This window comes from Aotus nancymaae, unplaced genomic scaffold (assembly GCF_030222135.1).
Source record: "Aotus nancymaae isolate 86718 unplaced genomic scaffold, 86718_ANA_hifiasm-v0.15.2.pri h1tg000108l, whole genome shotgun sequence".
Taxonomy (NCBI): Eukaryota; Metazoa; Chordata; class Mammalia; order Primates; family Aotidae; genus Aotus; species Aotus nancymaae.
The window spans coordinates 40,220,031-40,245,671 of NW_026988523.1; the positions used below are offsets into that span (position 1 = coordinate 40,220,031).

General features: G+C 62.8%; 15 non-coding genes across 15 annotated transcripts; 6 read left to right on the forward strand and 9 right to left on the reverse strand.

Moving 5' to 3' along the window:
- Window positions 1-1,079: 1,079 nt before the first annotated feature.
- On the forward strand, window positions 1,080-1,150 carry TRNAG-GCC (transfer RNA glycine (anticodon GCC)). Its single transcript has one exon. It is a non-coding gene; the product is annotated as a tRNA-Gly (tRNA).
- Window positions 1,151-5,548: 4,398 nt separating this feature from the next.
- Window positions 5,549-5,620, reverse strand: TRNAE-CUC (transfer RNA glutamic acid (anticodon CUC)). Its single transcript has one exon. It is a non-coding gene; the product is annotated as a tRNA-Glu (tRNA).
- A 299-nt stretch (window positions 5,621-5,919) lies between these two features.
- TRNAG-UCC (transfer RNA glycine (anticodon UCC)) lies at window positions 5,920-5,991 on the reverse strand. The gene has a single exon. It is a non-coding gene; the product is annotated as a tRNA-Gly (tRNA).
- A 679-nt stretch (window positions 5,992-6,670) lies between these two features.
- TRNAD-GUC (transfer RNA aspartic acid (anticodon GUC)) lies at window positions 6,671-6,742 on the reverse strand. The gene has a single exon. It is a non-coding gene; the product is annotated as a tRNA-Asp (tRNA).
- Window positions 6,743-7,320: 578 nt separating this feature from the next.
- Window positions 7,321-7,403, forward strand: TRNAL-CAG (transfer RNA leucine (anticodon CAG)). The gene has a single exon. It is a non-coding gene; the product is annotated as a tRNA-Leu (tRNA).
- Window positions 7,404-8,992: 1,589 nt separating this feature from the next.
- TRNAG-GCC (transfer RNA glycine (anticodon GCC)) lies at window positions 8,993-9,063 on the forward strand. The gene has a single exon. It is a non-coding gene; the product is annotated as a tRNA-Gly (tRNA).
- Window positions 9,064-13,471: 4,408 nt separating this feature from the next.
- Window positions 13,472-13,543, reverse strand: TRNAE-CUC (transfer RNA glutamic acid (anticodon CUC)). The gene has a single exon. It is a non-coding gene; the product is annotated as a tRNA-Glu (tRNA).
- Window positions 13,544-13,842: 299 nt separating this feature from the next.
- TRNAG-UCC (transfer RNA glycine (anticodon UCC)) lies at window positions 13,843-13,914 on the reverse strand. Its single transcript has one exon. It is a non-coding gene; the product is annotated as a tRNA-Gly (tRNA).
- A 679-nt stretch (window positions 13,915-14,593) lies between these two features.
- Window positions 14,594-14,665, reverse strand: TRNAD-GUC (transfer RNA aspartic acid (anticodon GUC)). Its single transcript has one exon. It is a non-coding gene; the product is annotated as a tRNA-Asp (tRNA).
- Window positions 14,666-16,915: 2,250 nt separating this feature from the next.
- Window positions 16,916-16,986, forward strand: TRNAG-GCC (transfer RNA glycine (anticodon GCC)). The gene has a single exon. It is a non-coding gene; the product is annotated as a tRNA-Gly (tRNA).
- A 4,391-nt stretch (window positions 16,987-21,377) lies between these two features.
- TRNAE-CUC (transfer RNA glutamic acid (anticodon CUC)) lies at window positions 21,378-21,449 on the reverse strand. The gene has a single exon. It is a non-coding gene; the product is annotated as a tRNA-Glu (tRNA).
- Window positions 21,450-21,748: 299 nt separating this feature from the next.
- On the reverse strand, window positions 21,749-21,820 carry TRNAG-UCC (transfer RNA glycine (anticodon UCC)). Its single transcript has one exon. It is a non-coding gene; the product is annotated as a tRNA-Gly (tRNA).
- A 679-nt stretch (window positions 21,821-22,499) lies between these two features.
- TRNAD-GUC (transfer RNA aspartic acid (anticodon GUC)) lies at window positions 22,500-22,571 on the reverse strand. Its single transcript has one exon. It is a non-coding gene; the product is annotated as a tRNA-Asp (tRNA).
- A 578-nt stretch (window positions 22,572-23,149) lies between these two features.
- TRNAL-CAG (transfer RNA leucine (anticodon CAG)) lies at window positions 23,150-23,232 on the forward strand. Its single transcript has one exon. It is a non-coding gene; the product is annotated as a tRNA-Leu (tRNA).
- Window positions 23,233-24,822: 1,590 nt separating this feature from the next.
- On the forward strand, window positions 24,823-24,893 carry TRNAG-GCC (transfer RNA glycine (anticodon GCC)). Its single transcript has one exon. It is a non-coding gene; the product is annotated as a tRNA-Gly (tRNA).
- Window positions 24,894-25,641: the final 748 nt, after the last annotated feature.

Consider the following 25,641-nt stretch of genomic DNA (forward strand, 5'->3'; position numbering starts at 1 on the left):
CCCGCCCGTTTGCACCCTCCAACTTCTGCCCGCTGAGCAGCAGCGACTCGCTCGTGGAGCCCCGCGCACTTCTGCAACCAGAGGCGCGCCATCCAACATCCTGTCCTCGCCTCCAACCCCTCGGCCCCCGCCTGCCCATTCCATTCTCCTGACACCCTACCCAGGTCGCCGATCCCACCGCGCTAACTGTGCTCCCTTCCCTGTGGGGCCCTAACTGCTAACACCTGCCTGCAGGCGGTCCTCCTGCAGCCCGCACGCCTGCGGGCCAGCGGCGGCGGGATCCCTGCACACTCGCCTGGCAGGCGAGCCCAAACCCGGAAACATAGCCCATGAGGAATCCCGGTGGAAGCTTTAGATCCCGCCCACCGGCCCACAGAGGCCAGGCCCCGCGGGGACCAGCTCTGTGCCACACCGCATTTCCACGTGGGAAACCGCGACCTGGGCCGTCCCAGCCACACCCAGCGCGCCTTCTCCCGGCTCAGCAGCTGCGGCTCTGCCAAAGCGCTCATCTGCTGCTTTGTGGCGCTCAGGCCTCCCTACCGGCCCATCGGGGTCCCGCACCATGTATCAGCCAGTGCGGGGGTGGGGGGCCTGTTCAGAGCGCAGAAGCGAGGCTCTCACGGACTTGGTCGGCGTTTCTGAGCCACACGCAGCGGCTGCGAGACCCGTGACCTTTCAGCGCCCCCTCTCGCTGACACCCCCACCCCCCCACCCCGGCGGAGGGCCAGCCCGGCGGGAAAAGGACTTTGGGTCTGGGCCGGGGATCCGCGCTCAGCAAGGCCCGCCACAGCGCACCTGCCCACCTGAGCCATCGGGCGCGGGCCAGGGCTGGTCTTCTTCCTGGCAACCCTGGCGGCAGGGAAAGTGCAAGATGGGTCGACTTGGCCTCTCTCCTTCCGCCTGTTTCGCCCATGGCCCCTCGACGTGACGTGACGGGAGCCTCCCCTTCTGCTCGCCCCATAGGGCCAGCCTCTCGTGGACGCTACAGCGGGGCACACGCCCGCGGCACGGTGTGACCAGTGAAGGGCGGCTGATGGCGAGCGCCCCTGTGCCAGCTACCGTCGGCGCCTTTCATCGGTGCATGGGTGGTTCAGTGGTAGAATTCTCGCCTGCCACGCGGGAGGCCCGGGTTCGATTCCCGGCCCATGCAGTGCGACGTCCCATTTTGGTGCTGCAGCACCGACGTATAGCTGCGCTCCCCTCTGCCGCCTGCTCACACTCGGGGCGCTAGAGCGTGTCCTGCCCCGGCCCTGCTTCCACGCGGGATCCGCCTCTGCCCACTCCCCGGACCTTCTCTGGACTAATGGATGACGCCACCACGCCCTACACCACCTCCATAACGACACCCCCTCCGAACCCAAGAGTGCGCCAGAAACCAGCCTTTGGCAGCCTCCTGGTCCCGTTTCTCTTCACTGCCCTGCCACCGCCTCTGTCCCACGCACTTCACTTCAAGGAATGCCTCCAGGCAGCATGAGCTTGCGGTCGCTCGCCCCACTTCTCTTCACTTTTCACCACGACTACCCCTCTCTCTCTCTCTCTCTCTCTCTCTCTCTCTCTCTCTCCCCCCCCCCCACGCCCCATCTCCTCTGACTCTCTCTCCACCGCTGGCTCCCCACGTCTAGAAAATCATGCCATCGATGCCCTTCTGGTAGCGAGGAAGTCGCGACTTGGAGTAGAGAAACATCACGTTCCCCTGCACGGGGGTGGGGGAGCGGGTCACACGGTCCCAAATGCCACCCCACCACTAAACGCGTGGCACCTGCACAGCCTCCATTCACCGTGTTCCAGACATGGCACACTCTCTGTCCTTATGAGGCTCACGCGGCAACCCCACCGCCATCACGCCTCTCCCAACCTAACCCCCATCCACCACTTGAGTCCAGGATCCTGCCTTGCTGCTGTCGCTAGGACGTCTTTCCATCTTAGCCCCCGACACATACATGCCCGAGACGTGAATGTGCGTCCTGAAGGCGGCTTACTTATGTCTGCGGTCCAGGTGCATTCCCTACTCCTTTGGGACCTGGGACATGGTCCCCAGTCGCTCTGTCATGCTGTCTGTCCCACCCTTGGCTGCTTGCCCCTTCACCCCAGCCCCACTCCATACTCTGACCCCCTGGCCCAACAGCATCCGTCTCCCCCGACGGGGGTCCCCTTGACCACACCGACTTCATTCTTGCCCAGCCCAGAGCCCAGACAGACCAACCCACTGAAAATCTACCGCTCCTTCCAGCCTCCAGGCTCAGCCTTCCCTCCCTCAGCTCTATCTCCCCCCACCCAACATGTTCTTACACACACACACACACACACACACACACACACACCCCAGCGCAGCCAACTCTCTCTCTGGCTGCCAGTGCCTCTCTCTCACACGACTCACATCCCCCAGTCCTGGTTTCCTTCAGGCTCTTCAGACACACGCCGGCTCCGCCACCACCTGGGATCCCTCAGACCGCACACGCCACCTGAGATGTGCCTCAACGCCCCAGGCATCGGCACAACCTCCGTGTGACTGGACCGCCTCGTTCCCAGACCTTGGCAGCCAGCCTGTGCACCACCCAGACACCCTGGACTCCTTCTCCTGCCTCCCAGTCCGCAGTCGGCATGCTTCTGTCCTTGCCTTGGTGTCGGCCCCTAGTCCCGTGCTGGGGTGGTTGCCAGCCACGGGAACGCACACCTTTGTCCATCACTGTCACGCACTGACACACACCCACATCTCGCTGGGAAGCAAGCTGGCCTCCCGTGGGGATGCCAAGGCTCTCTCTCCCCAACAGGGTCTGGTCTCTGCAGGCGATCCGACTTTGCCAATATCACCTGAATGTCAAGGGACAGGCTTGGGCGGTTGGTGACCTCTACTTTGCCCCCAAGGAAAGTTTTGGCAGGGAGTTGACTGAGCTCTGCCATTGACTTGGGGGATCGGCCAAGCTCCAAGGTCGATACCGCGCTGGACAGAGGCTGGGACAACTGGGCTGATCGGTGTGAAGGAGAGGATGGGAAGACATTCCACAGCAAATCTAGGCGCTGGGGATGTGCGCCATCTCCGTGTTTTCCTTGCCAGCTGGGGAGAAGTTAGAGAGCGTGGGTGAAGAAATGGGAAACCAACGTCCGCTACAAGTCTATCCTGAACCCCAACTTTCCACGTGCGCTTTGGTCAGCTTGGCTGCTGGGTTTTTCCCACCAGCTCCTGCATCTGCATGCTTCAACGCCCGTGGCCAGGTTGGTCTAACTAGTGGGACCTCTCAAGCGTCATCGTCACATCCAGAACAGGCGAGAAACTCAAACACGTCAACAGTGAGGGGGAGCATGTGTACACACACACACACACAAAAACCTCCCCCCCAAAACACACACACCAACAGGCACCCATCGGGCCACGCGCACGCCATCTGATCCCATTGGAACGTGGGCAGAGAACACACAGGAATGGCCCACCAACGGGTGTATGAAGAGAAAATGCTCAGCCTCGGCAATCTTCGGGGAAATGCCAATGGAAACCACAAGGAGCAGTCATCAACTCCGCTTAGGATGGCTGTCGTTAAACCCGCAGGGAAAATAACCCATCCCGACGAGGAGGTGGACAAAAGGGAAGAATCAGGCACCGTCGGTGGAAAGGTAAATAAGGACGGCCACCCTGAAAAGCAGCATGGAGATTTCTCCAAACGAAACACAGCAAACTGACAAACAAAGGAAACCGCACCTCCACCCTAGCCTTCCGTCTCCTCCAGCCCCTCCCACGCACACAACCACAGGTAGAGCTACGGCTGCCTCCGGCAATCCCACGGGTGGGTATTTATCCAAAGCACAAGGAAATCCGAATATCAGAGGGATACCCGCACCCCCATGTGTAATGCAGCGCTGTTCGCAATTGTAGAAACATCGAATCAACCTAAGAGTCCATCAGTTGGGAAATGGATTAAAGAAATGTGGCGGGGGGGGGGTGAGGGCAGCAAATCCTAGTGCCATGTGTGTACCTATGCAACAATCTTGCATGTTCTTCACATGTACCCGAAAACCTAAAATTAAATGTATAATTTAATTTAAATGAATTAAATGAAAAAATGAATATATGTAACTAAAAGTATAATTGGATTGTTTGTGACATAAAGAATAAATGTTTGAGGGGATGGATATCCCATTTATTGATACAGGCATGCAATGCATGACAGTAATCATTATCGATGATTGGATAATGATATAAATAATGATTGGATAATCATATGCATGCCTGTATCAAAATATCTCATGCAACCCATAAATATATATACCTACTACGTATCCACAAAAATTAAAAAAATAAATAAATAATTTAAAAACCTACAAAGAAAAATAAAAGAAAATAAAGAAACGTGGCATCTAAACAGCAGGGAATACTACTTGGCCTTGAAACAGAACGAATCCTCTCCTTTGCAGCAACACAGATGGAGCTGGAGGTCACGATGCAACGTCAAGTGAGCCGGGAAGAGAAAGACAGAGATGGCAGGTCCTTACTCCTACCGTGGGAGCTCAAAAAGTCCACCTCGTGGAGGTAGAGCATAGAACGATAGGAACCAGGGGCCGGAGAGGGCGTGTGGGAGACTGGGGTGAAGAGAGGTTGGAGGAAAGGGGTACGAGCCTGTGGTTCGATGGAAGGAATACGTTCTAATGTTCCATCGCAGCGTAGGGCGACTATAGCTAACGGCGATGTATGAGTGTGTGTTTCCAAAGGGCTGGAAGACAGCGCCTGTGATGTTCCCAACAGGGAGAGCTGATAGATACCGACGGGACGGATGCCCTACATGCCCTCAGTTGATCATCCATCACTCCACAATCTACACGTGTTCCCACATATCACAGGAATCCCAACGATAACCCATCCGCACGAAGAAAATCATAATCGTGCTGAAAGAGGGATTGTCACAGCTCTGCCTCCCCGGCGCCATGGCCCGTGGTCTGAGCTCAAGATTCACTGCCATCCTTATCAAAGCCGCTCATGCGCGTGGAGCCCAATCAGGGACTCCGGCCCGCTCAGGGCCTGGCAGGCCGTGGCAAAGCCAGTGCGCTGGCTGGCATGAGTGGCCGTTGCAGGTGGTCCAACCCTGAGGTGCAGATCCCCTGCGGTTGACAGAGAAGTGGCCCGTCAGCACCCCCCCAATCCCCCCCGGGCTTGGATTGGCAGAAGCCTTGCTGCTAGAGAGTCCTGGCCCATTCCGTGGCAAGATGCCACTGAGAGTGTGTGGTGCCGGTGGTGGTGGCGGCGGCGACGGCGGCGGCGGCGGGTCTCCTGGCGACCACGGGAGGAGAAAGCCTGTCCTGGCCAGTGGGCTTTGCCACCGAGGCAGAATGGGAGCGAGGCCAGCACCCGACAAGGAAGAGCTGTGAAGCTGATGTGGCGCAGGTGGCGTCAGGGAAGCCAAAAGGACAAATGGGTGGAGGCAGGCGGGGAGGCTTCTGGCCTCATTGGAGGCGGCCGGGGTTTGTGGCTGGGGCGAGGGAGAAATGATCCAGGCTGGTGGCCGAAACCGGAGGAGTGAAGGCGCCGGGCAGTTGCCAGGCGGAGCCAAAGAAGGAAGACTTCCCTGACCGGGAATCGAACCCGGGCCGCGGCGGTGAGAGCGCCGAATCCTAACCACTAGACCACCAGGGAGGTTCGGCCGCCTGTCCAGGCTTGCGCCTCCTGGCCCCAGTGCCTATGGCCCCAGCACTGGGCGCTACCTTGGCACCTGTCCCCTGCTTGGGTTTAAAACAAACACCCACCGCCAGCCCCCGCCGACGCCGACGCTGCGCCCGCGGCAACCCGCCTGCCCCAGCAGCTCTGGTCCTGTTCGCAGCCCACCCTCCAAACGCCACCACCTCCTTCCCCGGGCGCACACGCGTGCAGCCAGAGGCTAAGCCTGGACACGACGCGGGCTCCGCGGCGCGATACCCCTGCAAAAGGTGGGCTGCTGCGTTGGCCGGGAATCGAACCCGGGTCAACTGCTTGGAAGGCAGCTATGCTCACCACTATACCACCAACGCCGCACGGCACGGGCAGCCACGCCACGCCGGCCCGGGGCTCCCACGAGGGAGCGCGCCTCATAAGGCCGGCGCAGCCCGGCTGGACGCTGCGTCCCTCTGTCTGTCCGTCCGTCTGTCCGTCCGTCCGTCCGTCCGTCCGTCCGTCCGACCGCCCGGCCGCCGCCCTCCGCGTTGCCACAGCGCCGCCTAAGGCTGCCCCGCGCCCCTCCGGAGCGTGGCTGCTCGGGTCGGACCCCCTGCCTGCCTGCCTGCCACTGGGGGCGCTCTCTCTCCCTCGCCGCCCGGGGCCGCCAGAGCCCTTCTCCACCAGGTGCCCGGCGGGGCCACAGCCGCTGCGCGCCCACAGGGTCCTCACTCCTCCGCCTCCCACCGGGCCGCGGGCCCCGGGCCCCGTGCGAGGCAGGGAGCCTCTTCCGACAGCCACTTTGGGCCGGCCGCTCGTTGGGCGCCGTGGGGGCGAGAGGAGGTCGCCACCGTGTGGCGACTAAGCGGCCGGCGACAAGAAAAGGCAAGAGGTGCGGGGGGCCACGGGGGCTCAGGGGGCAAAGGGGACCACGGGGTGCAAGGGGCCAGGCTGTCCGGGCCCGAGCTGGCGCCCTGCGGCTAGCTGGGGGGTGGAGGGAGGATAGGGTGGGCACAAAGGCTGGGTCCGAGGCGGCGGCCCAAAAAGGACTGCTGCCTCCCCGTCGGGGAATCGAACCCCGGTCTCCCGCGTGACAGGCGGGGATACTCACCACTATACTAACGAGGACGACGGCGACAGCCGCCGGGACGCCACACCCCACTCCGACCGCGGACACCGAGCCCTGCCTTGATCCCCTCCGCCGACCGACCGCAGGGGCCCGCCCGGCACGTGCCCGCCCGCTGTCCGACACCCGACACCCGTCACCGGTGGCGCGACCTAACCCGACACCCAACAAAGCACCCTGCGATCCCACCCGGATCCAGACCGGGACCCCGACAGCTACCCGAGTGGCGTCGAACCTCCCCGCGCGCCCTGTCTGCTGTCTCCAACGCGGGGATCGCGACAGGAGGAAGAGGCGAGGGCGAAACCGCCAGGCCGCTGCTCCCAGAACGTGGTGGGCGCGCGCCCTGCGGGGGTCCCGCCGGCGGAGGCCCGGGGGCGGGGGCGGGGGCGTGCAGGGGCGGCCGGCACCCCGCGGACCGTTTGGGTCCGGGGTAGGGACGCCGGGGCGTCCGCGCCAGAGCCAGCCGGTTGTGTTCACTCGGCGCCCGCTCCGCCCGCGCGGTCCGTCGGTTGCGCACCGAACGCACCGGCCAACGGCGCCGGCTCCCAGGCACGCGAACGGGGACGCGCCACGGCGCGCCGTCAGGATGGCCGAGCGGTCTAAGGCGCTGCGTTCAGGTCGCAGTCTCCCCTGGAGGCGTGGGTTCGAATCCCACTCCTGACAAGCGGACCTTTTGGCCCGCCCACCGCAACCCCGGACCACCTCGCCTCGGCTGCCGCCTTGAGCCCTTGCCCGCGCTCCAAAACTCCAGCCCGCTTCAAGCAAGCCTCCGAAGCGCAGCCGCTTCTCAGGCACGTCCGTTCTTCCTGCCTGCCCACCCACCCATCGGCAGTCACGGAAACAGCCCAGGACTGTGCGCCAGCGCTCCGGACCCTCTACCAATTGCCCTTCCGGCAGACGCGCTCCCCACCCCGTCACGCGCCCTCTTACCAGGTCCAAACACACCGAGCGACCGCGAACGCCCTCCTGGCTCTTCCCTGCAGGTTTCCTCCGTCGGCCTTCTCCTCAATCGCCCTAACAGACACAGGCCTGATTCTCTCGCCTTCCTCCTTTTCCCTCCTTCCTCCCGCCGCCCAGCGCCCACCGCCCAGCGCCCACCGCCCACCGCTCACCGCCCTCGACCCGCCGCCTTGAATCGCCGCTGCGCTGCCCAGAGGCGTCCGGAGTGCACCGCCCGCCCGTTTGCACCCTCCAACTTCTGCCCGCTGAGCAGCAGCGACTCGCTCGTGGAGCCCCGCGCACTTCTGCAACCAGAGGCGTGCCATCCAACATCCTGTCCTCGCCTCCAACCCCTCGGCCCCCGCCTGCCCATTCCATTCTCCTGACACCCTACCCAGGTCGCCGATCCCACCGCGCTAACTGTGCTCCCTTCCCTGTGGGGCCCTAACTGCTAACACCTGCCTGCAGGCGGTCCTCCTGCAGCCCGCATGCCTGCGGGCCAGCGGCGGCGGGATCCCTGCACACTCGCCTGGCAGGCGAGCCCAAACCCGGAAACATAGCCCATGAGGAATCCCGGTGGAAGCTTTAGATCCCGCCCACCGGCCCACAGAGGCCAGGCCCCGCGGGGACCAGCTCTGTGCCACACCGCATTTCCACGTGGGAAACCGCGACCTGGGCCGTCCCAGCCACACCCAGCGCGCCTTCTCCCGGCTCAGCAGCTGCGGCTCTGCCAAAGCGCTCATCTGCTGCTTTGTGGCGCTCAGGCCTCCCTACCGGCCCATCGGGGTCCCGCACCATGTATCAGCCAGTGCGGGGGTGGGGGGCCTGTTCAGAGCGCAGAAGCGAGGCTCTCACGGACTTGGTCGGCGTTTCTGAGCCACACGCAGCGGCTGCGAGACCCGTGACCTTTCAGCGCCCCCTCTCGCTGACACCCCCACCCCCCCACCCCGGCGGAGGGCCAGCCCGGCGGGAAAAGGACTTTGGGTCTGGGCCGGGGATCCGCGCTCAGCAAGGCCCGCCACAGCGCACCTGCCCACCTGAGCCATCGGGCGCGGGCCAGGGCTGGTCTTCTTCCTGGCGACCCTGGCGGCAGGGAAAGTGCAAGATGGGTCGACTTGGCCTCTCTCCTTCCGCCTGTTTCGCCCATGGCCCCTCGACGTGACGTGACGGGAGCCTCCCCTTCTGCTCGCCCCATAGGGCCAGCCTCTCGTGGACGCTACAGCGGGGCACACGCCCGCGGCACGGTGTGACCAGTGAAGGGCGGCTGATGGCGAGCGCCCCTGTGCCAGCTACCGTCGGCGCCTTTCATCGGTGCATGGGTGGTTCAGTGGTAGAATTCTCGCCTGCCACGCGGGAGGCCCGGGTTCGATTCCCGGCCCATGCAGTGCGACGTCCCATTTTGGTGCTGCAGCACCGACGTATAGCTGCGCTCCCCTCTGCCGCCTGCTCACACTCGGGGCGCTAGAGCGTGTCCTGCCCCGGCCCTGCTTCCACGCGGGATCCGCCTCTGCCCACTCCCCGGACCTTCTCTGGACTAATGGATGACGCCACCACGCCCTACACCACCTCCATAACGACACCCCCTCCGAACCCAAGAGTGCGCCAGAAACCAGCCTTTGGCAGCCTCCTGGTCCCGTTTCTCTTCACTGCCCTGCCACCGCCTCTGTCCCACGCACTTCACTTCAAGGAATGCCTCCAGGCAGCATGAGCTTGCGGTCGCTCGCCCCACTTCTCTTCACTTTTCACCACGACTACCCCTCTCTCTCTCTCTCTCTCTCTCTCTCTCTCTCTCTCTCTCTCTCTCTCTCTCCCCCCCCCCACGCCCCATCTCCTCTGACTCTCTCTCCACCGCTGGCTCCCCACATCTAGAAAATCATGCCATCGATGCCCTTCTGGTAGCGAGGAAGTCGCGACTTGGAGTAGAGAAACATCACGTTCCCCTGCACGGGGGTGGGGGAGCGGGTCACACGGTCCCAAATGCCACCCCACCACTAAACGCGTGGCACCTGCACAGCCTCCATTCACCGTGTTCCAGACATGGCACACTCTCTGTCCTTATGAGGCTCACGCGGCAACCCCACCGCCATCACGCCTCTCCCAACCTAACCCCCATCCACCACTTGAGTCCAGGATCCTGCCTTGCTGCTGTCGCTAGGACGTCTTTCCATCTTAGCCCCCGACACATACATGCCCGAGACGTGAATGTGCGTCCTGAAGGCGGCTTACTTATGTCTGCGGTCCAGGTGCATTCCCTACTCCTTTGGGACCTGGGACATGGTCCCCAGTCGCTCTGTCATGCTGTCTGTCCCACCCTTGGCTGCTTGCCCCTTCACCCCAGCCCCACTCCATACTCTGACCCCCTGGCCCAACAGCATCCGTCTCCCCCGACGGGGGTCCCCTTGACCACACCGACTTCATTCTTGCCCAGCCCAGAGCCCAGACAGACCAACCCACTGAAAATCTACCGCTCCTTCCAGCCTCCAGGCTCAGCCTTCCCTCCCTCAGCTCTATCTCCCCCCACCCAACATGTTCTTACACACACACACACACACACACACACACACACCCCAGCGCAGCCAACTCTCTCTCTGGCTGCCAGTGCCTCTCTCTCACACGACTCACATCCCCCAGTCCTGGTTTCCTTCAGGCTCTTCAGACACACGCCGGCTCCGCCACCACCTGGGATCCCTCAGACCGCACACGCCACCTGAGATGTGCCTCAACGCCCCAGGCATCGGCACAACCTCCGTGTGACTGGACCGCCTCGTTCCCAGACCTTGGCAGCCAGCCTGTGCACCACCCAGACACCCTGGACTCCTTCTCCTGCCTCCCAGTCCGCGGTCGGCATGCTTCTGTCCTTGCCTTGGTGTCGGCCCCTAGTCCCGTGCTGGGGTGGTTGCCAGCCACGGGAACGCACACCTTTGTCCGTCACTGTCACGCACTGACACACACCCACATCTCGCTGGGAAGCAAGCTGGCCTCCCGTGGGGATGCCAAGGCTCTCTCTCCCCAACAGGGTCTGGTCTCTGCAGGCGATCCGACTTTGCCAATATCACCTGAATGTCAAGGGACAGGCTTGGGCGGTTGGTGACCTCTACTTTGCCCCCAAGGAAAGTTTTGGCAGGGAGTTGACTGAGCTCTGCCATTGACTTGGGGGATCGGCCAAGCTCCAAGGTCGATACCGCGCTGGACAGAGGCTGGGACAACTGGGCTGATCGGTGTGAAGGAGAGGATGGGAAGACATTCCACAGCAAATCTAGGCGCTGGGGATGTGCGCCATCTCCGTGTTTTCCTTGCCAGCTGGGGAGAAGTTAGAGAGCGTGGGTGAAGAAATGGGAAACCAACGTCCGCTACAAGTCTATCCTGAACCCCAACTTTCCACGTGCGCTTTGGTCAGCTTGGCTGCTGGGTTTTTCCCACCAGCTCCTGCATCTGCATGCTTCAACGCCCGTGGCCAGGTTGGTCTAACTAGTGGGACCTCTCAAGCGTCATCGTCACATCCAGAACAGGCGAGAAACTCAAACACGTCAACAGTGAGGGGGAGCATGTGTACACACACACACACAAAAACCTCCCCCCCAAAACACACACACCAACAGGCACCCGTCGGGCCACGCGCACGCCATCTGATCCCATTGGAACGTGGGCAGAGAACACACAGGAATGGCCCACCAACGGGTGTATGAAGAGAAAATGCTCAGCCTCGGCAATCTTCGGGGAAATGCCAATGGAAACCACGAGGAGCAGTCATCAACCCCGCTTAGGATGGCTGTCGTTAAACCCGCAGGGAAAATAACCCATCCCGACGAGGAGGTGGACAAAAGGGAAGAATCAGGCACCGTCGGTGGAAAGGTAAATAAGGACGGCCACCCTGAAAAGCAGCATGGAGATTTCTCCAAACGAAACACAGCAAACTGACAAACAAAGGAAACCGCACCTCCACCCTAGCCTTCCGTCTCCTCCAGCCCCTCCCACGCACACAACCACAGGTAGAGCTACGGCTGCCTCCGGCAATCCCACGGGTGGGTATTTATCCAAAGCACAAGGAAATCCGAATATCAGAGGGATACCCGCACCCCCATGTGTAATGCAGCGCTGTTCGCAATTGTAGAAACATCGAATCAACCTAAGAGTCCATCAGTTGGGAAATGGATTAAAGAAATGTGGCGGGGGGGGGGGTGAGGGCAGCAAATCCTAGTGCCATGTGTGTACCTATGCAACAATCTTGCATGTTCTTCACATGTACCCGAAAACCTAAAATTAAATGTATAATTTAATTTAAATGAATTAAATGAATAAATGAATATATGTAACTAAAAGTATAATTGGATTGTTTGTGACATAAAGAATAAATGTTTGAGGGGATGGATATCCCATTTATTGATACAGGCATGCAATGCATGACAGTAATCATTATCGATGATTGGATAATGATATAAATAATGATTGGATAATCATATGCATGCCTGTATCAAAATATCTCATGCAACCCATAAATATATATACCTACTACGTATCCACAAAAATTAAAAAAATAAATAAATAATTTAAAAACCTACAAAGAAAAATAAAAGAAAATAAAGAAACGTGGCATCTAAACAGCAGGGAATACTACTTGGCCTTGAAACAGAACGAATCCTCTCCTTTGCAGCAACACAGATGGAGCTGGAGGTCACGATGCAACGTCAAGTGAGCCGGGAAGAGAAAGACAGAGATGGCAGGTCCTTACTCCTACCGTGGGAGCTCAAAAAGTCCACCTCGTGGAGGTAGAGCATAGAACGATAGGAACCAGGGGCCGGAGAGGGCGTGTGGGAGACTGGGGTGAAGAGAGGTTGGAGGAAAGGGGTACGAGCCTGTGGTTCGATGGAAGGAATACGTTCTAATGTTCCATCGCAGCGTAGGGCGACTATAGCTAACGGCGATGTATGAGTGTGTGTTTCCAAAGGGCTGGAAGACAGCGCCTGTGATGTTCCCAACAGGGAGAGCTGATAGATACCGACGGGACGGATGCCCTACATGCCCTCAGTTGATCATCCATCACTCCACAATCTACACGTGTTCCCACATATCACAGGAATCCCAACGATAACCCATCCGCACGAAGAAAATCATAATCGTGCTGAAAGAGGGATTGTCACAGCTCTGCCTCCCCGGCGCCATGGCCCGTGGTCTGAGCTCAAGATTCACTGCCATCCTTATCAAAGCCGCTCATGCGCGTGGAGCCCAATCAGGGACTCCGGCCCGCTCAGGGCCTGGCAGGCCGTGGCAAAGCCAGTGCGCTGGCTGGCATGAGTGGCCGTTGCAGGTGGTCCAACCCTGAGGTGCAGATCCCCTGCGGTTGACAGAGAAGTGGCCCGTCAGCACCCCCCCAATCCCCCCCGGGCTTGGATTGGCAGAAGCCTTGCTGCTAGAGAGTCCTGGCCCATTCCGTGGCAAGATGCCACTGAGAGTGTGTGGTGCCGGTGGTGGTGGCGGCAGCGACGGCGGCGGCGGCGGGTCTCCTGGCGACCACGGGAGGAGAAAGCCTGTCCTGGCCAGTGGGCTTTGCCACCGAGGCAGAATGGGAGCGAGGCCAGCACCCGACAAGGAAGAGCTGTGAAGCTGATGTGGCGCAGGTGGCGTCAGGGAAGCCAAAAGGACAAATGGGTGGAGGCAGGCGGGGAGGCTTCTGGCCTCATTGGAGGCGGCCGGGGTTTGTGGCTGGGGCGAGGGAGAAATGATCCAGGCTGGTGGCCGAAACCGGAGGAGTGAAGGCGCCGGGCAGTTGCCAGGCGGAGCCAAAGAAGGAAGACTTCCCTGACCGGGAATCGAACCCGGGCCGCGGCGGTGAGAGCGCCGAATCCTAACCACTAGACCACCAGGGAGGTTCGGCCGCCTGTCCAGGCTTGCGCCTCCTGGCCCCAGTGCCTATGGCCCCAGCACTGGGCGCTACCTTGGCACCTGTCCCCTGCTTGGGTTTAAAACAAACACCCACCGCCAGCCCCCGCCGACGCCGACGCTGCGCCCGCGGCAACCCGCCTGCCCCAGCAGCTCTGGTCCTGTTCGCAGCCCACCCTCCAAACGCCACCACCTCCTTCCCCGGGCGCACACGCGTGCAGCCAGAGGCTAAGCCTGGACACGACGCGGGCTCCGCGGCGCGATACCCCTGCAAAAGGTGGGCTGCTGCGTTGGCCGGGAATCGAACCCGGGTCAACTGCTTGGAAGGCAGCTATGCTCACCACTATACCACCAACGCCGCACGGCACGGGCAGCCACGCCACGCCGGCCCGGGGCTCCCACGAGCGAGCGCGCCTCATGAGGCCGGCGCAGCCCGGCTGGACGCTGCGTCCCTCTGTCTGTCCGTCCGTCTGTCCGTCCGTCCGTCCGTCCGTCCGTCCGTCCGACCGCCCGGCCGCCGCCCTCCGCGTTGCCACAGCGCCGCCTAAGGCTGCCCCGCGCCCCTCCGGAGCGTGGCTGCTCGGGTCGGAGCCCCTGCCTGCCTGCCTGCCACTGGGGGCGCTCTCTCTCCCTCGCCGCCCGGGGTCGCCAGAGCCCTTCTCCACCAGGTGCCCGGCGGGGCCACAGCTGCTGCGCGCCCACAGGGTCCTCACTCCTCCGCCTCCCACCGGGCCGCGGGCCCCGGGCCCCGTGCGAGGCAGGGAGCCTCTTCCGACAGCCACTTTGGGCCGGCCGCTCGTTGGGCGCCGTGGGGGCGAGAGGAGGTCGCCACCGTGTGGCGACTAAGCGGCCGGCGACAAGAAAAGGCAAGAGGTGCGGGGGGCCACGGGGGCTCAGGGGGCAAAGGGGACCACGGGGTGCAAGGGGCCAGGCTGTCCGGGCCCGAGCTGGCGCCCTGCGGCTAGCTGGGGGGCGGAGGGAGGATAGGGTGGGCACAAAGGCTGGGTCCGAGGCGGCGGCCCAAAAAGGACTGCTGCCTCCCCGTCGGGGAATCGAACCCCGGTCTCCCGCGTGACAGGCGGGGATACTCACCACTATACTAACGAGGACGACGGCGACAGCCGCCGGGACGCCACACCCCACTCCGACCGCGGACACCGAGCCCTGCCTTGATCCCCTCCGCCGACCGACCGCAGGGGCCCGCCCGGCACGTGCCCGCCCGCTGTCCGACACCCGACACCCGTCACCGGTGGCGCGACCTAACCCGACACCCAACAAAGCACCCTGCGATCCCACCCGGATCCAGACCGGGACCCCGACAGCTACCCGAGTGGCGTCGAACCTCCCCGCGCGCCCTGTCTGCTGTCTCCAACGCGGGGATCGCGACAGGAGGAAGAGGCGAGGGCGAAACCGCCAGGCCGCTGCTCCCAGAACGTGGTGGGCGCGCGCCCTGCGGGGGTCCCGCCGGCGGAGGCCCGGGGGCGGGGGCGGGGGCGTGCAGGGGCGGCCGGCACCCCGCGGACCGTTTGGGTCCGGGGTAGGGACGCCGGGGCGTCCGCGCCAGAGCCAGCCGGTTGCGTTCACTCGGCGCCCGCTCCGCCCGCGCGGTCCGTCGGTTGCGCACCGAACGCACCGGCCAACGGCGCCGGCTCCCAGGCACGCGAACGGGGACGCGCCACGGCGCGCCGTCAGGATGGCCAAGCGGTCTAAGGCGCTGCGTTCAGGTCGCAGTCTCCCCTGGAGGCGTGGGTTCGAATCCCACTCCTGACAAGCGGACCTTTTGGCCCGCCCACCGCAACCCCGGACCACCTCGCCTCGGCTGCCGCCTTGAGCCCTTGCCGGCGCTCCAAAACTCCAGCCCGCTTCAAGCAAGCCTCCGAAGCGCAGCCGCTTCTCAGGCACGTCCGTTCTTCCTGCCTGCCCACCCACCCATCGGCAGTCACGGAAACAGCCCAGGACTGTGCGCCAGCGCTCCGGACCCTCTACCAATTGCCCTTCCGGCAGACGCGCTCCCCACCCCGTCACGCGCCCTCTTACCAGGTCCAAACACACCGAGCGACCGCGAACGCCCTCCTGGCTCTTCCCTGCAGGTTTCCTCCGTCGGCCTTCTCCTCAATCGCCCTAACAGACACAGGCCTGATTCTCTCGCCTTCCTCCTTTTCCCTCCTTCCTCCCGCCGCCCAGCGCCCACCGCCCAGCGCCCACCGCCCACCGCTCACCGCCCTCGACCCGCCGCCTTGAATCGCCGCTGCGCTGCCCAGAGGCGTCCGGAGTGCACCGCCCGCCCGTTTGCACCCTCCAACTTCTGCCCGCTGAGCAGCAGCGACTCGCTCGTGGAGCCCCGCGCACTTCTGCAACCAGAGGCGCACCATCCAACATCCTGTCCTCGCCTCCAACCCCTCGGCCCCCGCCTGCCCATTCCATTCTCCTGACACCCTACCCAGGTCGCCGATCCCACCGCGCTAACTGTGCTCCCTTCCCTGTGGGGCCCTAACTGCTAACACCTGCCTGCAGGCGGTCCTCCTGCAGCCCGCACGCCTGCGGGCCAGCGGCGGCGGGATCCCTGCACACTCGCCTGGCAGGCGAGCCCAAACCCGGAAACATAGCCCATGAGGAATCCCGGTGGAAGCTTTAGATCCCGCCCACCGGCCCACAGAGGCCAGGCCCCGCGGGGACCAGCTCTGTGCCACACCGCATTTCCACGTGGGAAACCGCGACCTGGGCCGTCCCAGCCACACCCAGCGCGCCTTCTCCCGGCTCAGCAGCTGCGGCTCTGCCAAAGCGCTCATCTGCTGCTTTGTGGCGCTCAGGCCTCCCTACCGGCCCATCGGGGTCCCGCACCATGTATCAGCCAGTGCGGGGGTGGGGGGCCTGTTCAGAGCGCAGAAGCGAGGCTCTCACGGACTTGGTCGGCGTTTCTGAGCCACACGCAGCGGCTGCGAGACCCGTGACCTTTCAGCGCCCCCTCTCGCTGACACCCCCACCCCCCCACCCCGGCGGAGGGCCAGCCCGGCGGGAAAAGGACTTTGGGTCTGGGCCGGGGATCCGCGCTCAGCAAGGCCCGCCACAGCGCACCTGCCCACCTGAGCCATCGGGCGCGGGCCAGGGCTGGTCTTCTTCCTGGCGACCCTGGCGGCAGGGAAAGTGCAAGATGGGTCGACTTGGCCTCTCTCCTTCCGCCTGTTTCGCCCATGGCCCCTCGACGTGACGTGACGGGAGCCTCCCCTTCTGCTCGCCCCATAGGGCCAGCCTCTCGTGGACGCTACAGCGGGGCACACGCCCGCGGCACGGTGTGACCAGTGAAGGGCGGCTGATGGCGAGCGCCCCTGTGCCAGCTACCGTCGGCGCCTTTCATCGGTGCATGGGTGGTTCAGTGGTAGAATTCTCGCCTGCCACGCGGGAGGCCCGGGTTCGATTCCCGGCCCATGCAGTGCGACGTCCCATTTTGGTGCTGCAGCACCGACGTATAGCTGCGCTCCCCTCTGCCGCCTGCTCACACTCGGGGCGCTAGAGCGTGTCCTGCCCCGGCCCTGCTTCCACGCGGGATCCGCCTCTGCCCACTCCCCGGACCTTCTCTGGACTAATGGATGACGCCACCACGCCCTACACCACCTCCATAACGACACCCCCTCCGAACCCAAGAGTGCGCCAGAAACCAGCCTTTGGCAGCCTCCTGGTCCCGTTTCTCTTCACTGCCCTGCCACCGCCTCTGTCCCACGCACTTCACTTCAAGGAATGCCTCCAGGCAGCATGAGCTTGCGGTCGCTCGCCCCACTTCTCTTCACTTTTCACCACGACTACCCCTCTCTCTCTCTCTCTCTCTCTCTCTCTCTCTCTCTCCCCCCCCCCCACGCCCCATCTCCTCTGACTCTCTCTCCACCGCTGGCTCCCCACGTCTAGAAAATCATGCCATCGATGCCCTTCTGGTAGCGAGGAAGTCGCGACTTGGAGTAGAGAAACATCACGTTCCCCTGCACGGGGGTGGGGGAGCGGGTCACACGGTCCCAAATGCCACCCCACCACTAAACGCGTGGCACCTGCACAGCCTCCATTCACCGTGTTCCAGACATGGCACACTCTCTGTCCTTATGAGGCTCACGCGGCAACCCCACCGCCATCACGCCTCTCCCAACCTAACCCCCATCCACCACTTGAGTCCAGGATCCTGCCTTGCTGCTGTCGCTAGGACGTCTTTCCATCTTAGCCCCCGACACATACATGCCCGAGACGTGAATGTGCGTCCTGAAGGCGGCTTACTTATGTCTGCGGTCCAGGTGCATTCCCTACTCCTTTGGGACCTGGGACATGGTCCCCAGTCGCTCTGTCATGCTGTCTGTCCCACCCTTGGCTGCTTGCCCCTTCACCCCAGCCCCACTCCATACTCTGACCCCCTGGCCCAACAGCATCCGTCTCCCCCGACGGGGGTCCCCTTGACCACACCGACTTCATTCTTGCCCAGCCCAGAGCCCAGACAGACCAACCCACTGAAAATCTACCGCTCCTTCCAGCCTCCAGGCTCAGCCTTCCCTCCCTCAGCTCTATCTCCCCCCACCCAACATGTTCTTACACACACACACACACACACACACACACACACCCCAGCGCAGCCAACTCTCTCTCTGGCTGCCAGTGCCTCTCTCTCACACGACTCACATCCCCCAGTCCTGGTTTCCTTCAGGCTCTTCAGACACACGCCGGCTCCGCCACCACCTGGGATCCCTCAGACCGCACACGCCACCTGAGATGTGCCTCAACGCCCCAGGCATCGGCACAACCTCCGTGTGACTGGACCGCCTCGTTCCCAGACCTTGGCAGCCAGCCTGTGCACCACCCAGACACCCTGGACTCCTTCTCCTGCCTCCCAGTCCGCGGTCGGCATGCTTCTGTCCTTGCCTTGGTGTCGGCCCCTAGTCCCGTGCTGGGGTGGTTGCCAGCCACGGGAACGCACACCTTTGTCCGTCACTGTCACGCACTGACACACACCCACATCTCGCTGGGAAGCAAGCTGGCCTCCCGTGGGGATGCCAAGGCTCTCTCTCCCCAACAGGGTCTGGTCTCTGCAGGCGATCCGACTTTGCCAATATCACCTGAATGTCAAGGGACAGGCTTGGGCGGTTGGTGACCTCTACTTTGCCCCCAAGGAAAGTTTTGGCAGGGAGTTGACTGAGCTCTGCCATTGACTTGGGGGATCGGCCAAGCTCCAAGGTCGATACCGCGCTGGACAGAGGCTGGGACAACTGGGCTGATCGGTGTGAAGGAGAGGATGGGAAGACATTCCACAGCAAATCTAGGCGCTGGGGATGTGCGCCATCTCCGTGTTTTCCTTGCCAGCTGGGGAGAAGTTAGAGAGCGTGGGTGAAGAAATGGGAAACCAACGTCCGCTACAAGTCTATCCTGAACCCCAACTTTCCACGTGCGCTTTGGTCAGCTTGGCTGCTGGGTTTTTCCCACCAGCTCCTGCATCTGCATGCTTCAACGCCCGTGGCCAGGTTGGTCTAACTAGTGGGACCTCTCAAGCGTCATCGTCACATCCAGAACAGGCGAGAAACTCAAACACGTCAACAGTGAGGGGGAGCATGTGTACACACACACACACAAAAACCTCCCCCCCAAAACACACACACCAACAGGCACCCGTCGGGCCACGCGCACGCCATCTGATCCCATTGGAACGTGGGCAGAGAACACACAGGAATGGCCCACCAACGGGTGTATGAAGAGAAAATGCTCAGCCTCGGCAATCTTCGGGGAAATGCCAATGGAAACCACGAGGAGCAGTCATCAACCCCGCTTAGGATGGCTGTCGTTAAACCCGCAGGGAAAATAACCCATCCCGACGAGGAGGTGGACAAAAGGGAAGAATCAGGCACCGTCGGTGGAAAGGTAAATAAGGACGGCCACCCTGAAAAGCAGCATGGAGATTTCTCCAAACGAAACACAGCAAACTGACAAACAAAGGAAACCGCACCTCCACCCTAGCCTTCCGTCTCCTCCAGCCCCTCCCATGCACACAACCACAGGTAGAGCTACGGCTGCCTCTGGCAATCCCACGGGTGGGTATTTATCCAAAGCACAAGGAAATCCGAATATCAGAGGGATACCCGCACCCCCATGTGTAATGCAGCGCTGTTCGCAATTGTAGAAACATCGAATCAACCTAAGAGTCCATCAGTTGGGAAATGGATTAAAGAAATGTGGCGGGGGGGGGTGAGGGCAGCAAATCCTAGTGCCATGTGTGTACCTATGCAACAATCTTGCATGTTCTTCACATGTACCCGAAAACCTAAAATTAAATGTATAATTTAATTTAAATGAATTAAATGAATAAATGAATATATGTAACTAAAAGTATAATTGGATTGTTTGTGACATAAAGAATAAATGTTTGAGGGGATGGATATCCCATTTATTGATACAGGCATGCAATGCATGACAGTAATCATTATCGATGATTGGATAATGATATAAATAATGATTGGATAATCATATGCATGCCTGTATCAAAATATCTCATGCAACCCATAAATATATATACCTACTACGTATCCACAAAAATTAAAAAAATAAATAAATAATTTAAAAACCTACAAAGAAAAATAAAAGAAAATAAAGAAACGTGGCATCTAAACAGCAGGGAATACTACTTGGCCTTGAAACAGAACGAATCCTCTCCTTTGCAGCAACACAGATGGAGCTGGAGGTCACGATGCAACGTCAAGTGAGCCGGGAAGAGAAAGACAGAGATGGCAGGTCCTTACTCCTACCGTGGGAGCTCAAAAAGTCCACCTCGTGGAGGTAGAGCATAGAGCGATAGGAAGCAGGGGCCGGAGAGGGCATGTGGGAGACTGGGGTGAAGAGAGGTTGGAGGAAAGGGGTACGAGCCTGTGGTTCGATGGAAGGAATACGTTCTAATGTTCCATCGCAGCGTAGGGCGACTATAGCTAACGGCGATGTATGAGTGTGTGTTTCCAAAGGGCTGGAAGACAGCGCCTGTGATGTTCCCAACAGGGAGAGCTGATAGATACCGACGGGACGGATGCCCTACATGCCCTCAGTTGATCATCCATCACTCCACAATCTACACGTGTTCCCACATATCACAGGAATCCCAACGATAACCCATCCGCACGAAGAAAATCATAATCGTGCTGAAAGAGGGATTGTCACAGCTCTGCCTCCCCGGCGCCATGGCCCGTGGTCTGAGCTCAAGATTCACTGCCATCCTTATCAAAGCCGCTCATGCGCGTGGAGCCCAATCAGGGACTCCGGCCCGCTCAGGGCCTGGCAGGCCGTGGCAAAGCCAGTGCGCTGGCTGGCATGAGTGGCCGTTGCAGGTGGTCCAACCCTGAGGTGCAGATCCCCTGCGGTTGACAGAGAAGTGGCCCGTCAGCACCCCCCCAATCCCCCCCGGGCTTGGATTGGCAGAAGCCTTGCTGCTAGAGAGTCCTGGCCCATTCCGTGGCAAGATGCCACTGAGAGTGTGTGGTGCCGGTGGTGGTGGCGGCGGCGACGGCGGCGGCGGCGGGTCTCCTGGCGACCACGGGAGGAGAAAGCCTGTCCTGGCCAGTGGGCTTTGCCACCGAGGCAGAATGGGAGCGAGGCCAGCACCCGACAAGGAAGAGCTGTGAAGCTGATGTGGCGCAGGTGGCGTCAGGGAAGCCAAAAGGACAAATGGGTGGAGGCAGGCGGGGAGGCTTCTGGCCTCATTGGAGGCGGCCGGGGTTTGTGGCTGGGGCGAGGGAGAAATGATCCAGGCTGGTGGCCGAAACCGGAGGAGTGAAGGCGCCGGGCAGTTGCCAGGCGGAGCCAAAGAAGGAAGACTTCCCTGACCGGGAATCGAACCCGGGCCGCGGCGGTGAGAGCGCCGAATCCTAACCACTAGACCACCAGGGAGGTTCGGCCGCCTGTCCAGGCTTGCGCCTCCTGGCCCCAGTGCCTATGGCCCCAGCACTGGGCGCTACCTTGGCACCTGTCCCCTGCTTGGGTTTAAAACAAACACCCACCGCCAGCCCCCGCCGACGCCGACGCTGCGCCCGCGGCAACCCGCCTGCCCCAGCAGCTCTGGTCCTGTTCGCAGCCCACCCTCCAAACGCCACCACCTCCTTCCCCGGGCGCACACGCGTGCAGCCAGAGGCTAAGCCTGGACACGACGCGGGCTCCGCGGCGCGATACCCCTGCAAAAGGTGGGCTGCTGCGTTGGCCGGGAATCGAACCCGGGTCAACTGCTTGGAAGGCAGCTATGCTCACCACTATACCACCAACGCCGCACGGCACGGGCAGCCACGCCACGCCGGCCCGGGGCTCCCACGAGCGAGCGCGCCTCATGAGGCCGGCGCAGCCCGGCTGGACGCTGCGTCCCTCTGTCTGTCCGTCCGTCTGTCCGTCCGTCCGTCCGTCCGTCCGTCCGTCCGACCGCCCGGCCGCCGCCCTCCGCGTTGCCGCAGCGCCGCCTAAGGCTGCCCCGCGCCCCTCCGGAGCGTGGCTGCTCGGGTCGGACCCCCTGCCTGCCTGCCTGCCACTGGGGGCGCTCTCTCTCCCTCGCCGCCCGGGGCCGCCAGAGCCCTTCTCCACCAGGTGCCCGGCGGGGCCACAGCCGCTGCGCGCCCACAGGGTCCTCACTCCTCCGCCTCCCACCGGGCCGCGGGCCCCGGGCCCCGTGCGAGGCAGGGAGCCTCTTCCGACAGCCACTTTGGGCCGGCCGCTCGTTGGGCGCCGTGGGGGCGAGAGGAGGTCGCCACCGTGTGGCGACTAAGCGGCCGGCGACAAGAAAAGGCAAGAGGTGCGGGGGGCCACGGGGGCTCAGGGGGCAAAGGGGACCACGGGGTGCAAGGGGCCAGGCTGTCTGGGCCCGAGCTGGCGCCCTGCGGCTAGCTGGGGGGTGGAGGGAGGATAGGGTGGGCACAAAGGCTGGGTCCGAGGCGGCGGCCCAAAAAGGACTGCTGCCTCCCCGTCGGGGAATCGAACCCCGGTCTCCCGCGTGACAGGCGGGGATACTCACCACTATACTAACGAGGACGACGGCGACAGCCGCCGGGACGCCACACCCCACTCCGACCGCGGACACCGAGCCCTGCCTTGATCCCCTCCGCCGACCGACCGCAGGGGCCCGCCCGGCACGTGCCCGCCCGCTGTCCGACACCCGACACCCGTCACCGGTGGCGCGACCTAACCCGACACCCAACAAAGCACCCTGCGATCCCACCCGGATCCAGACCGGGACCCCGACAGCTACCCGAGTGGCGTCGAACCTCCCCGCGCGCCCTGTCTGCTGTCTCCAACGCGGGGATCGCGACAGGAGGAAGAGGCGAGGGCGAAACCGCCAGGCCGCTGCTCCCAGAACGTGGTGGGCGCGCGCCCTGCGGGGGTCCCGCCGGCGGAGGCCCGGGGGCGGGGGCGGGGGCGTGCAGGGGCGGCCGGCACCCCGCGGACCGTTTGGGTCCGGGGTAGGGACGCCGGGGCGTCCGCGCCAGAGCCAGCCGGTTGCGTTCACTCGGCGCCCGCTCCGCCCGCGCGGTCCGTCGGTTGCGCACCGAACGCACCGGCCAACGGCGCCGGCTCCCAGGCACGTGAACGGGGACGCGCCACGGCGCGCCGTCAGGATGGCCGAGCGGTCTAAGGCGCTGCGTTCAGGTCGCAGTCTCCCCTGGAGGCGTGGGTTCGAATCCCACTCCTGACAAGCGGACCTTTTGGCCCGCCCACCGCAACCCCGGACCACCTCGCCTCGGCAGCCGCCTTGAGCCCTTGCCCGCGCTCCAAAACTCCAGCCCGCTTCAAGCAAGCCTCCGAAGCGCAGCCGCTTCTCAGGCACGTCCGTTCTTCCTGCCTGCCCACCCACCCATCGGCAGTCACGGAAACAGCCCAGGACTGTGCGCCAGCGCTCCGGACCCTCTACCAATTGCCCTTCCGGCAGACGCGCTCCCCACCCCGTCACGCGCCCTCTCACCAGGTCCAAACACACCGAGCGACCGCGAACGCCCTCCTGGCTCTTCCCTGCAGGTTTCCTCCGTCGGCCTTCTCCTCAATCGCCCTAACAGACACAGGCCTGATTCTCTCGCCTTCCTCCTTTTCCCTCCTTCCTCCCGCCGCCCAGCGCCCACCGCCCAGCGCCCACCGCCCACCGCTCACCGCCCTCGACCCGCCGCCTTGAATCGCCGCTGCGCTGCCCAGAGGCGTCCGGAGTGCACCGCCCGCCCGTTTGCACCCTCCAACTTCTGCCCGCTGAGCAGCAACGACTCGCTCGTGGAGCCCCGCGTACTTCTGCAACCAGAGGCGCGCCATCCAACATCCTGTCCTCGCCTCCAACCCCTCGGCCCCCGCCTGCCCATTCCATTCTCCTGACACCCTACCCAGGTCGCCGATCCCACCGCGCTAACTGTGCTCCCTTCCCTGTGGGGCCCTAACTGCTAACACCTGCCTGCAGGCGGTCCTCCTGCAGCCCGCACGCCTGCGGGCCAGCGGCGGCGGGATCCCTGCACACTCGCCTGGCAGGCGAGCCCAAACCCGGAAACATAGCCCATGAGGAATCCCGGTGGAAGCTTTAGATCCCGCCCACCGGCCCACAGAGGCCAGGCCCCGCGGGGACCAGCTCTGTGCCACACCGCATTTCCACGTGGGAAACCGCGACCTGGGCCGTCCCAGCCACACCCAGCGCGCCTTCTCCCGGCTCAGCAGCTGCGGCTCTGCCAAAGCGCTCATCTGCTGCTTTGTGGCGCTCAGGCCTCCCTACCGGCCCATCGGGGTCCCGCACCATGTATCAGCCAGTGCGGGGGTGGGGGGCCTGTTCAGAGCGCAGAAGCGAGGCTCTCACGGACTTGGTCGGCGTTTCTGAGCCACACGCAGCGGCTGCGAGACCCGTGACCTTTCAGCGCCCCCTCTCGCTGACACCCCCACCCCCCCCACCCCGGCGGAGGGCCAGCCCGGCGGGAAAAGGACTTTGGGTCTGGGCCGGGGATCCGCGCTCAGCAAGGCCCGCCACAGCGCACCTGCCCACCTGAGCCATCGGGCGCGGGCCAGGGCTGGTCTTCTTCCTGGCGACCCTGGCGGCAGGGAAAGTGCAAGATGGGTCGACTTGGCCTCTCTCCTTCCGCCTGTTTCGCCCATGGCCCCTCGACGTGACGTGACGGGAGCCTCCCCTTCTGCTCGCCCCATAGGGCCAGCCTCTCGTGGACGCTACAGCGGGGCACACGCCCGCGGCACGGTGTGACCAGTGAAGGGCGGCTGATGGCGAGCGCCCCTGTGCCAGCTACCGTCGGCGCCTTTCATCGGTGCATGGGTGGTTCAGTGGTAGAATTCTCGCCTGCCACGCGGGAGGCCCGGGTTCGATTCCCGGCCCATGCAGTGCGACGTCCCATTTTGGTGCTGCAGCACCGACGTATAGCTGCGCTCCCCTCTGCCGCCTGCTCACACTCGGGGCGCTAGAGCGTGTCCTGCCCCGGCCCTGCTTCCACGCGGGATCCGCCTCTGCCCACTCCCCGGACCTTCTCTGGACTAATGGATGACGCCACCACGCCCTACACCACCTCCATAACGACACCCCCTCCGAACCCAAGAGTGCGCCAGAAACCAGCCTTTGGCAGCCTCCTGGTCCCGTTTCTCTTCACTGCCCTGCCACCGCCTCTGTCCCACGCACTTCACTTCAAGGAATGCCTCCAGGCAGCATGAGCTTGCGGTCGCTCGCCCCACTTCTCTTCACTTTTCACCACGACTACCCCTCTCTCTCTCTCTCTCTCTCTCTCCCCCCCCCCCACGCCCCATCTCCTCTGACTCTCTCTCCACCGCTGGCTCCCCACGTCTAGAAAATCATGCCATCGATGCCCTTCTGGTAGCGAGGAAGTCGCGACTTGGAGTAGAGAAACATCACGTTCCCCTGCACGGGGGTGGGGGAGCGGGTCACACGGTCCCAAATGCCACCCCACCACTAAACGCGTGGCACCTGCACAGCCTCCATTCACCGTGTTCCAGACATGGCACACTCTCTGTCCTTATGAGGCTCACGCGGCAACCCCACCGCCATCACGCCTCTCCCAACCTAACCCCCATCCACCACTTGAGTCCAGGATCCTGCCTTGCTGCTGTCGCTAGGACG